This window comes from Phascolarctos cinereus, unplaced genomic scaffold (genome assembly GCF_003287225.1).
Source record: "Phascolarctos cinereus isolate Bilbo 61053 unplaced genomic scaffold, phaCin_HiC Scaffold_4;HRSCAF=312, whole genome shotgun sequence".
NCBI lineage: Eukaryota > Metazoa > Chordata > Mammalia > Diprotodontia > Phascolarctidae > Phascolarctos > Phascolarctos cinereus.
The window spans coordinates 212,126,576-212,139,430 of NW_027555847.1; the positions used below are offsets into that span (position 1 = coordinate 212,126,576).

A 12,855-nucleotide genomic window follows, 5' to 3' on the forward strand; every position below is an offset into this window, starting at 1 on the left:
CAGTTTCCAAATCTATAAAATACTTTAAAAGTAGGCCAAAAAGTGAAGGCAAGACCTATACAGAGTCAGGTTTTGGGACAAATTACCAATATCATCTGGAGTCCTTTCCAAATCGACATCTGTGATCTTCTGATCCTTCAATGTCTCTTTGAAGTTCTAGGTGACTCTCCATATTATTGTTAATGTCACATTTCTTTCTCCCTGTATCTCAGCCAGCCTAGAATTGCAAATGTATTTTAAAATAGTTACTGGAGTCTCTATTCTCTCACTGGTTGTTATTCTCTTTCTTGAACTATCATGGGCTCAAAATCCAGATTTTTCCCTCGTTTACAACCATATGGTTTTCCCAGCATGTCTGTCTTTAGTATTCTTCATCCTGGAGCACCTGCAGCCAAACAACCAGGATTCTAAGGGACACTGAATGATGAACCATGCCCTAGTGATAGGCTACCGCGGGTCCCCACCAGCAGCCGCTGCCTATGGTTTATCTCAGACCTCCACAGTAAAAGGGCTCTTATTCTGGTCAGCAAAGAAATGATACAAACGTATTTATGCAATGCTAATTTTGTCTGAAGCTATCAGGTGGTGTGGGGATAAGTTGTATAACGGTAAGTAAAGCAACTGGAGGCAATCCAGTGTACAGTGATGTGTGAAGCAGGGCCCTTTTCTCAGTGGGTGGAGATTTGCATCAGCAAGAAAGAGATATTCTAACACCTCTCAGAAGCTGTGCATGTTTGGATACCCACATTCTTTGCCAGTGACTCATTCTGAGCATAGGCAGGAGCTGACAAAGCCACTTGGACTCTATTTGGTCAAAGGAAGGCAAAGGTTAGCGTGCTATTGGGACTGTCTTAGTCTTCTTCGTCTCTGGTCAGAAGAGAATAAGAAATGCATTGACAGTTACATATGTGTGATAATGATGCACAGGAGCAAAATATTAGTGGAGAAATAATAAAAATGGTTCACGTTTATAAAGTGTTTTAAGGTTACCAAGATGCTTGCCTCACAGTGGCAATGCAGTGGAGTGGTTAGCTCAGTAACTATTACTCCCATTTTACAGATGAGGAAACTGAGACTGGCATAAGTTAAGTGACTTGCTTAGGGTAAACATGGTAAAATGGAAAGCATGCTAACTCTGGAGCTGGAAAATCTAGGTTCAAGCCCCAGCTTTGATGCTTACTACCAATGTGGCTTTAGGTAATTCACATAATCAAGTATTTATTATTAGCTAGACACTATGCTAGGTGGTTGGGAAGCAAGCACAAAGAATAGAACAATCCCTACTCACAAACAGCTTCCATTCTGATCAGGGAAACAGCAAGTACATACACAAATATATACAGTATAAATGTAAAGCGAATGAATATAAATAGGTAAAGAGGAGTGAAGGGAATTTGAAAGAGCATTGGTGGTTAGGGAGATCAGGAAAGTCTTCATGCAGAAGTCAGTGTTTGAGTTACTTCTTTTTTTTTTTTTGCTAGGCAATGGGGTTAAGTGACTTGCCCAGGGTCACACAGCTAGTAAGTGTTATGTGTCTGAGGCCAGATTTGAACTCAGGTTCTCCTGAATCCAGGGCCGGTGCTCTATCCACTGTGCTACCTAGCTGCCCCCTTGAGTTGCTTCTTAAAAGAAGAGCAAGACTCCATGATGCGGCAGTAAGGGGAGAATATATTCCAGGCAGTTAGATGGCTCAGTAGATAGAGCACTGGGTCTGGAGTCAGGACAGCCTGAGTTCCAATCCAACCTCAGACACTTACTGGCTATGTGACCCTGAGCAAGTCATTCAACCTCTATTTGCCTTAATCTACTGGAGAAAGAAATGGCAAACCACTCCAGTATCTTTGCCAAGACAACCCCAGGGGCAGTACTGGTGTGAGGTGGTGATCATAAAGAGTCAGACACAACTGAATAACAATAACAACAATACTTCAGACATGGAGAACAGCCAGTGCAAGAGTATGAAGACAGAGGATGGAGTGTTGAACGTGAGGAACAAAGAACAAACCAGTTTACGGATGGTAGAGTGTGGGTGGCGGAGTAATGTCCAATGGGGCTTAACGATAGGTTGGGGCCAGGTAGTGCGGTTCTTTAAAAATTAGCCTGTTTCATCCATACCAGTTCTCCATTTAATAATTATATGCTATTTCTATATTTTCATTCTTATGGTTCCATCACCGTGTGTTGCCTTTTTATTATTTCATTATGAAATTTGTATAAATTCAATTTTGTTTCAGTATATACTTTTTGGTATAACACAAACCCGTGAACTTGAAATTTTAATTTGGTGTGTTAAAAACTTTTTTTTGTTTATTATTGTCTCAGGATTTTGTTATGTAAATCCCATTATTCAAAGTTGCCTAAATCAATTTAGAAAATCTTTAAATAAAATTGGGAATTCTTAAAGTGAAAAAAATATTAGCCTGTTTCTTTATCTCTAAAATGAAGAGGGTGGGTACGGACTAGATAGCCTCTTAATTCCCTTCCAACTTGAGAGCTATGATCCTGAGAAATTCAAGAAAAATTCCTGCTACCACAGGGACTGGATGGAGACTGGATAGATAAGATCCCTCCTAGGAGAAAGTTCTGGATTGTACCTTTACCAAAGGCTGAGAATCCCAACTTACCCACTTACTACTTGTATGACCTGGGGGGAAATCACTGCACTTTCTGGGTCATGATTTCCTCATCTATAAAATGAGAGGTTTTGACTAGATGACCTCAAAGGTCCCTTTCATCCCTAAATCTATGGTTCCATACAAGATTCTATGCCATTTAGAATAGTGAGAGAAAAGAGGTTGTGGCAACATTTAAAATCAAAAAGTTTATCAGTGAAATGGGTAAACCGTGATGGAATTGATTTCTTCTCTTTATTTCCACACAGAAGTGCCAATAGACATCATGGAAATAATACCCATTAAAGCCTCCTTTTCTTTTAGAAAATATTAAGACATAATATTGTGTCAATGTCCTTGGTTTTACCTAAATGAAAAACCTTGGCACTTAACCAAGGAACCAAGTTCATAGTCTGAAGTCTTTTTAAAAATTTTTAAATTTAATTAAAATTTAAAAATTTAAAAATAATAATAATTTTTATTTGTCGTAGGGGACTGGCCAATTTTCCTTCGAATCTGCACAGTTTTCTCTACTGGGTGTCTACGCAACTAGATACTTAGTGAAAATGCTTCCATAAATTCTTGATAACTCATAATAGAAGGATCCTGTTCCCAACCCAAGTCACGTACAGGCACTTGACTGCTTCCTGTCTGCTTAACTAATGGTGAAGATTGAGTATTGAGCCAGGACTGTGTGCCCCAGTGGAACAAAAGCTCCAATGGAAGAACTTGAGCTCTTTCTCCTGGCAGCTTTCAAGTGAAGAAGAAATAGTCTGAATGTCTGGGTGGGGGAGAGAGGTAGTTAGCAGTGGTATTCAGTAGCAACTATAGCTATGGCTATCTCATTTCCCTACCTGAGTTGCCATGTGAATGCATGGTCCTGATATTTCTTCTGTCTCTGCTGTGTTTATTCCTTCATAAGCTTGAGTAAAAGAATATTGGAGACAGAAGGACCTTATGAGCTTCAAAGGGTCAGCAGCTCTGCCAGAGATCCAGTTTTGGGAGCCAATGGCAGAGATTGCTATAGCCACCACAGCTGAGCTGGACAAGGAATCACCATAACCTCGAACAGCAACCTGCATGAACCAGAGTGCAAAGAATCCATTAGGAAACTAAAACACTGTGTCCTACAAGTAAGACTCGTCTATGCTTCACTCAGAAATGGACTTGATGGGATGAATGTTTGTAGCAACCACTTTAAATTTGAATAGGCTCTCAATTTCAGAGGTCTTTGTACTTCTTACTATAGCTTCTCAGTCAATATGTCTTTGTAAAAATTAATCAATGTTAAACACTCTTTGATAATATCATTGAAGATATCAGCTAGTTAAATGATACTGCAGAAATTTTAACTGGCACTGGTCAATGATATTAGTGATTATTGTTGGGAAGAACACACCACATAGGAGCTTAAGCCTGTAGTATTAGAAACACACTCTGTATCCCTTAGGGCTACATGTAGAACCTAAGGGGAGATGCAGCCAAGCTCTGGGGACCTGACCTACCATTGCAAGGCAGGGATTGGCAAAGTGGGCCCAGGACCTATATGTGCTAAATATTTTTTGTTATTTTTAACTTGACAAAAATTGACAACATGGGTATTTCCATGTACAGAGAACAGAAAAAGAGGCTTGCATAAGAAACCTCATATTTTCATTACATAAAGTTTGCATTTCTTTTTAAAATTATGTAATAAATGCCACACATTGGTTTTATGGCTGTCCTGTCTCTTTTACCTTATGATCTGTTTTGGTCATTTTTAAAAAAGATGCCACAATAACCCTTTTTTATTTCTTTTCTCCTTTTTGATATTCCTATTGTTGCTATTCCTGCCCCTTCCCTTAAATTCTCCCTTCCATTTGGAAAAAACCAGAACAACAATAATAACAAATCTTGTAACAAATAAGCATAATCAAGCTAAATAAATCCCCATACTGGCCATGCCCCAAAATGTGTCTTAATTCTTAGGAGATTATAGTACAGACCAGTACAGATACTAATATACAGGCCTTTGTTTTGGGGGAGAAGTGTGAGGTAACAATTTCTACACTCCGTGTTTTTGTTTGTTTGTTTGTTTGTTTTTTTAGGTATTTGGGGTCAAGTGACTTGCCCAGGATCACACAGCTAGTAAGTGTCAAGTGTTTGGTCTGATGCCAGATTTGAACTCGGGTCCTTCTGACTTCAGGGCTGGTGCTCTATCCACTGCACCACCTAGCTGCCCCCTCACTCATTGTCTTTTGCCCCAAAATGCTTCCCTGTTCCAAACTTTCCTATTACACTCAAGAACATCACCATCCTCTCAGTTACCCATGCTCACAACGTTAGTGTCATCCTCCATTCCTCTCTTACATTGTTTTTATTTCTACCTTTACAACATGGCTAGTATATGCCCCTTCTCTCCACTCACCATCCCTCATCCTGGTGCAGATCCTCATCAAGTCACACTGGGACTTATAATACTGCCTCTTCACTCATCTCCCTATCCCAAGTCTCTCCTCATTCCAATCCATCCTGCATTTGGCTGCCAAAACAATCATCCTAAAAGCACAGGTCTGATTATGTTACTCCTCTAGTCAATAAACACCAGGGGCTCCCTGTTACTGCCAGGATCAAATATAAAGTCCTCCGTTTGGCTTTTAAAGCCCTGCGCAACTCTGCCTCTTCTATCCTTGAGAAGACTATCGCACAATAGTTAACTTCACTTCCTTTCCTCTCTCTTCTTAAGTTTCCACAGTCTGCCTCCTGGCTTCCTTCAAGTCTCAACTAAAATTCTACTTTCTATAGGAAGCCTTTCCCAATCCTTTTTAACTCTAATCCCTTTTCTCTGTTGATTATTTCCAATTTATTCTATATATCTTTGTTTGTATATACAGTTAACTCTTCTACATTAAGAGAGTTAAGGGCATGGCATCTCTGCAATCTGGAAAATATGTGTAAAATTTTTTGGCCCTCCCTCTGTACCAGAGAAGAAATCTGAATTATTTTGTTATTAAAAGATAAAATAAGTTGACATTATACAATCCTATACATATATTTTATGTATTTCTGAGTTTCTAAACTTTTTCTGTGTTGCCTTTGGCTTCCTCAAAACTCCCCCCAAATTCCCACTTAATTTCTTATGCTGACCCAAGATATATGGAAACAGAGGAAGTCGAGATGTGGAAGGGATAACTGTAGTTGTTTGCATGTTTGTCTTCCCCATTAAATTGTGAGTTCCTTGAGAGCAGAAAATGCTTTTTGCCTTTCTTTGTATCTCTAGTGCTTATCATAATGCCTGGCACATAGTAGGTGCTTAAAAAATATTTGTTGACTAAGTAGCTCTCCAGTCCTCTTCTATTAACCCCTCCACATACTCAATGATCTGGCAACACTGACTTGTTTGCTGTTCCTTGACCATGATTCTCCATCTCCCATCTCCATGTGTTTTCACTGGCTGTCCTCTATTTACTCCCTCCTTACTTCCACCTCCTGGCTTCCCCGGCTTCCTTCAAGACAACTCGAAGCCCCCCTTTCCACCAGAGTCCTTTCCCAGTCCTCCCTCTGCTAGTGCCTTCTTTCTTAGATTGCCTTTGACTGAAAAGACCCAACAACAAACATACATGGAGGATGCATATATGGAGTTATTTTCACGTTGTCTCCCCCATCAGAAAGTGGACTCCTTGAGAAGAGATATGGTGTTTTTGCCTTTCTTTGTATCTCCCGTGCTTATACAGTGCCTGAAATACAGTAATGCTTAATAAGTGTAGCAAGTGTTAACTAAATGACAATTTCCCAAAAGGAATCCCACTTGCTCTCTTCCCCCTATTTAGTTTTGAGTGAGGTCTATCACATTTTTCGAGCAATTCAGGTATTTCCAGATGGATATTTGATGACCTTTTCTGAAGTGCCAGTTGTCAGGAGGCTCTCCAGAATACTCCCACTGACCAAAAGAGCAGGTAGCTTTCTCTCTGGTCTGCAGCACCATGGAGGTGGAATATGAAAAACAGAGACCTGTAGTCTGGGAAACAGTACAGGGAGTGGAGAGGAGGGGAGAGGAGGAACGGGACAAATGGGAGGGGACCCTGCAGGCTCATTCTCAGAAGCCATGTGGAGCATTTGATCCAGACTCCCTTTCAATGCACAGATAACAAGGATCTCACTTGCCTGAAAGAGGAGATCATTATGTCTTTTGTGGCTCACTCTGGAATATAAATTGTTTCTCCACTGAATAATGTCAGTTATATCATGGGCCAGTTTTGACAGTTCGTGGGTTATGGGTCTGTCTATGTTTTTGCACTGGTTTGTCTCTCATATCTGATTCTCTCTCTCCCTCTCTCTCTCTCTCCCCCTCTCTCTCTTTCTCTTAAAAGTTTTGGCTTAGCAAACTCCTTCCCTGATCCCTCAGTTGCCTCTCTGATCCTATTATTTTGTATTTATTTTGTTTAACTGTTTGTATGCATATTGACTTTCCCAAAAGAATGCAAGCTCTATGAGGGCAGGGAAGGTTTTATTTTTGATATTGTATCCCTAGCACCCAGGACTGTACTTGGATCTCTAACCTATTGCTAAATTTTCTGTATTATTACCTCAGAGATAGGCAAACACTAAAAATCAGGGTTTGATTTATTGTTTTGTTGATTTTAAGAAAGTAATAAAGACAATATCAGTGTAAGGAGGTACTCCTGTGGTAACAGCTATCCCTTGAATCTGTAGCATGGGGGTGTCATTGTGTGGTTCATAGGAAGCCAAAATAGATATCTTTGAACTCTTCTACTCCCACCCTTCTACAAGGGATATTTTCATTCATACCAGGAGAAGTGAGAAGTTGGGGCTAGAGACCATTGTTCTCTCCTCAGAGAGTCTGTACCAGGCTAGAATTATGTCTATCTGCTTCCTTAAATATTGTTAGTTGGGAGATATGATCAGGTTCAATCTAACTTCTGATTTCTTTGTAATTATTATTAGGGAGAAGGATAACCCGAAGCTCTATATCCAAGGCTTAACCCCTGTCTCACCTAATACCAGTTCTGCGATGAACACACATAGCTAATAGCAAAGAAAACCCATTTATCTAAATCATAGCAAAATGAAATGAGAGAAGATATACATAGAATAATACATACCAGAGGGAAGGAGCTCTCCCATTGGAAGTGAGATAACTCAGCTTAACCAAGAGAGAGATCCTGGATGTTATCCAAAATGAAATTCTCTGAAGTCTCTAGCGTTAGGGACGTGATGGAGACTATAAGCTCCTCTTATAAGACTCCTCTTAGTCTTTTCCTTCAGCAAACTGAAGTGGGATTGGCCTCTTCCATCTTCACTCTGGAAGCTAGAAGCCAGAAGTCCGACCTTGAAGAGTCCCAAAGAAGACTGAAGAAAGCTGATGCTGTCCTCTAGCCAACTTCATCCTGCCCTTTATTAGGGCAGGGCATCCATCTCCACCAATAAGAAGATAATCCCATTGGGGCAGCTAGGTGATGCAATGGATAGACCACCAGCCCTGAAGTCAGGAGGACCTGAGTTCAAATCTGACCTCAGACCAAACACTTGACACTTTCTAGCTGTGTGACTCTGGGCAAGTCACTTAGCCCCAATTGCCTAAAAATTAAAAAAAAAGAAAAAAGAAGATAATCCTATACCAATGGGCTTTAGGACAGGGGTAACATTGGTAACGCAGATTTAAATTGAAAAGTGTGTCCTGTACACGCAATATTGGCTTTTGTTTTTAAGAGAGCCAGTTGTTAAACATTTTCCAGCACACCCCTGCATGGACCATAACAAATGCTTGTTGATTGATTGCTCTGTTGGCTCTCTAAACTGATACTGGGAGTAATATTTTGTTAGGAAATTATTCCTGTCCCTGAACAAAACCACAAGGCGGCAGGGAGAAAGTGGAGATTATAGAATGGTGTCCACTTCCCCTTCCCTTCAGAGAATCACAGTCTCAGAGTTATAAGGAACCTCAGATTTCACCTGGTTCACCTAAACAGGAATTTCAGACATCTCCAATAAGTTGTCACTTGCCTCTGCTTATTGTTGTTTTTCATTCTTCTTTTTCTTTTTTTAAGGCAATTGGGGTTAAGTGACTTGCCCAGGGTCACACAGCTAGTAAGTGACAAGTGTTCGGTCTGAGGCCGCATTTGAACTCAGGTCTTCCTGACTTCAGGGCTGGTGCTCTATCCACTGTGCCACCTAGCGGCCCCACATTCTTCATTTTCAAAGAGGAAGGGGTGATGTCTTGACTAAGTAATAGGGAACTCACCACCTCCTGAAACACTGCATTCCACTTACAACCCACTCTAAGGGCTGGGAAGTTTTTCTAAGTGTTCAGCCTAAATCTGCCACTAGAAATTCCATTTCATTGTGGATATTCTCTCTTTGGTCCTTTGGAGGCCAAGCAGAACAAGTATATGCACCTCATCTACAATATAGCCTGTCAGATACTTGAAGGAAACTACTGATATGCCCTCCCCTCCAAGTCTTCTCAGTGCTAAACATCTCCATTTTCTTCAAGTATTCCTAGTATGGAAGGGTCTCTAGTCTTCCCATTATCCCAGTCACCCTTCCCTGGACCCCCTCCAGTTTGTCACTATTTTCAACAATAAAATTATTTTCTTGACTTCATAGGAAGTCATGTTTAATCACAGGCACCTCTACTGTAAGTCTACTTTGAATGCCTCCGATTCCCTAGAACTCCATGTCTTTTTCCCTTCTCCTATTCCAAGGCAACTGTTTAAAGTAGTGGGTCAAATGATATTCACAACTAACCGGACATTTTGCTTTGTCTCCCATTACTGACTCTTACTATCCCTTTCCCCACAAAGCAATTCTGGCATTTCTCTCCCCCGCTCCTTCACCCCCATCCCTTCCCCCACTCTATTCCTTGCCTGCCATTAAGATGAATTTGGTACTGTGCTTCAGAAGCTGGCCAGATGTTCTTCATAAATTTGATTACAAGAAAGGAGAAGACATTAGTGTTGGGGAAATGCTGCATAAAATAATCTCTTTTGTGATATGGCCGTACTATACTGTTCCATTGAAGAGTACTAGATTCTTTTTGATGTCTGGAGCCCTCTTTTGAGGATCCAGAGTTTTTTCACCTGTAGGCTGGGAACCCTGGACTGAAGGTCTCTAAGGGGGACATGGCCTGACCGACCAATTGGAGAGTGAGAAGACAGGTCATGTCTTAGGTTCCTCAAGATAGCCAACCCTCAGGCTTTATCTCCAGCACAACCATACCCACACTTAACCACTAGCACTCAGCCCACTCCATCTACTGTGCAAGCTCCCAAATTCTCCTCCCCTATACACATGCTTCTGAGTCTGATATTTCCTCAGGGTAGCTATAACCTGGCCTCTACTCAGACGTGCAAAGCAGGAGTTGTTCAGGTACCATTAGGAACATTTCTCCCGTGTCAGATTACTTCCTTGCTTCCGCCAACCTAGCTGGCAGACTCTATCCTTTGGGATCAGACACTAGGCAGTAAAAGCCCACACTTCTCCATAGGGGTGAGACAAAGTGAGTCTCACAGTATAGCAAACATGAGTAGGTTGTGATCTGCATTGTAGATCTCACCACATCTTCTTTGCCACCACCTACCCATCCTTCTTACTTCTTTTATCAAGGGCATCACTAATCTATTTATTTATAGCTTTTTTTGATATTTTTTTAAATGGAGCAATGGGGTTAAGTGACTTGCCCAGGGTCACACAGCTAGTGAGTGTTATGTGTCTGAGTCCGGGTTTAAACTCAGGTCCTCTTGACTCCAGGAACAGTGCTCTATCTACTATGCCACATAGCTGCCCCAAGGGCATCACTGTTCTTCCAGTCACTCCATTTCACAACCTCGGGGTCATCTTCAACACCTCGCTAACCTTCACCCCATGTACCCAATCAATTACCAAATCTTGTTGTTTCTATTTCTACACATCACTCACATCTGTTCTTTTATCTACTCACACACCCGCCATGCTAATTCTGGCTGTCCTCTCCTTTCACTTGGGCTATTCTAATAGACACCTAATTGGTCTTCTAGCTTCAAGCCTCCCCACACTAAGCCATTTTCCTAAATACAGGTCTGACCGTTTCAATGCCCTTCTCAATAAACTCCTTATTGACTTTAAGATCAAATGTTGTTTCACACTAGGCAACTAGGTGGTACAGCATATAGAGTGCTGGACTTCGAGTCAGAAAGTTGTTGTTATTTAGTCATTTCAGTCATGTCTGGCTCTTTGTGACCCCATTTAGGGTTTTCTTGGCAAAGATACTGCAGTGATTTGCCATTTCCTTCTCCATCTCATTTTGCAGGTGAGGAAACTAAGGCAAATAGGGTCAAGTGACTTGCTAAGGGTCACACAGCTGCTAAATGTCTGAGGTCATATTTGACTTCAAGTCTTCCTGACCCTGGGACAGCTAGGTGACACAGTGGATAGAGTGCCAAACCTGGAGTCAGGAAGACTCATCTTCTTGAGTTCAAATCTGGCCTCAGACACACTAGCTGTGTGACCCTGGGCAAGTCACTTAACCCTGTTTGCCTCAGTTTCCTCATCTGTAAAACAAGCTGGAGAAGAAAATGGCGAACCACTACAATATCTTTGCCAAGAAAACCCCAAACAGGATCATAAAGAATTGAACATGACTGAAAAACAACTCAACAATGATGACAACAGCTTGCCTACTCTAGGCCCAGAGCTCTATCTGCTGTGCCACCTAGCTGTCCCAGAATCAGGAAGACCCGCATTCAAATCCTGCCTCAGACACTTACTAGTTGTATGACCCTGGGCAAGTCACTTTGTGACTCAGTTTCATCATCTGTAAAATGGGGATTATAATAATACCTACTTCCCAAGGTTGTTGTGAGGATCAAATGAAGTAACATATATAAAGTTCTTCACATAGCACTATATAATGCTTTTATTACAATTGTGATCTTTTCATGTCTATTTTTAAATAAATTTTACAATATACACAATTATTAGTACAGTAATACATACATGGTTTGTAAATAAATAAATATGTGTATATGGTAGGATATGTGCTCAAAAATTTTGACTGATATGTGATAAAATTTTTTGTAAACTAACTGTCCTAGAGAACATGATGGAGAAAGCTAAGCAGTTAGAGCAGTCTAAGTAGTCAGAGGGCTAACATCCTGCCTTCTAGTTCTTGATTATGCTTTAGGAGAAAGATAGACTTTAGGAACAAATAAATTACCAATAAAAATTTTAAAGAAAATTTGTATCACATTTATTAATTTACTAAAAAATTTTTTAATGAATTCAAGTTTTTTTGTAAAATTGATGAGCAAAATCTGAGAGCAAAAAAGAGAGTCCAGCATTGAGGAATAATCAAATTCATATCATTCACAGTGAAATTCACAGATATAGTCCATCAGAGCTGGAAGGTATCTTAGAGATGATCTTGTCCACCCCCACCCCACCATTCTACAGAGGAGGAAACTGAGGCCCAGAGAGGTCAATTCAATTTAATAAGCATTTATTATGCATCTCCTCTATGCCAGACACTGTTCTAGGCCCTGAGGATAAATCAACAATAACAACAACAAATATGGTCCCTGCCCTCGTGAAGCTTATATTCTACCGGGAGAAGATACAACATATACATAGAAAATAAAATACAAAACACGCACAAAGTAATTTCTAATTCAGATCTAACATAAAGGACAGTGTGTTTATAAAAGAATGGGAGTTTCAGAGGGCACCAGAGAAGGATAGGGTAGAGAGGATTAGGGACATGGGTTGGATGAGGTTGACACGAATGGGTATGGGAGGGAGCAAGGAGTGGTGGGCCACACAGCCCATGACTCAGTATCACGGGGATTCTAAGTGGAACCATAGGACAGCATATTGTCACAGTAGCAATCATAGCGTAAGTTTGATTATTAGTCCTTGAGCTAGAAGTTGAAAGCAAAGAGGCACAGGTGGGTGGACATAAGTAGTAGTAGGAAGGCAGGTAGCGAGACCCTGGTCCAGTCTGGTGGTCAAACCAGAGATCAGTGAAGTGTCTTCCCAATATCCCACAGCTATGTGTTGGCAGGGTCATGATTTGAACCCAGATCTTCTATTTCCAAGACGAGAGCTCTTTCTACTACACCTGCTGGAAAGCTAAAAATGAAGTCTCAGGAGGGTTTATGAAACACTCCAGAATTCATTGTCAAGTCATGCTTCAAAGTAAGCATAAAATTCACACATTCACTGTGGTGCTAGTTACCATAAATTACTGAAGTTATCAAGTCGGGCTATG

General features: G+C 40.8%; 1 long non-coding RNA gene across 1 annotated transcript in view; it reads left to right on the forward strand.

The window, feature by feature from the left end:
• LOC144456855 (uncharacterized) overlaps positions 1-11,826 on the forward strand; it is a 29,735-nt gene extending 17,909 nt beyond the window's left edge. Inside the window, exons 2-4 of the long non-coding RNA XR_013486030.1 lie at positions 3,535-3,745; positions 4,700-4,739; positions 7,557-11,826. This is a non-coding gene — a long non-coding RNA (uncharacterized LOC144456855). The remainder of the gene's footprint in view (positions 1-3,534; positions 3,746-4,699; positions 4,740-7,556) is intronic.
• Positions 11,827-12,855: the final 1,029 nt, after the last annotated feature.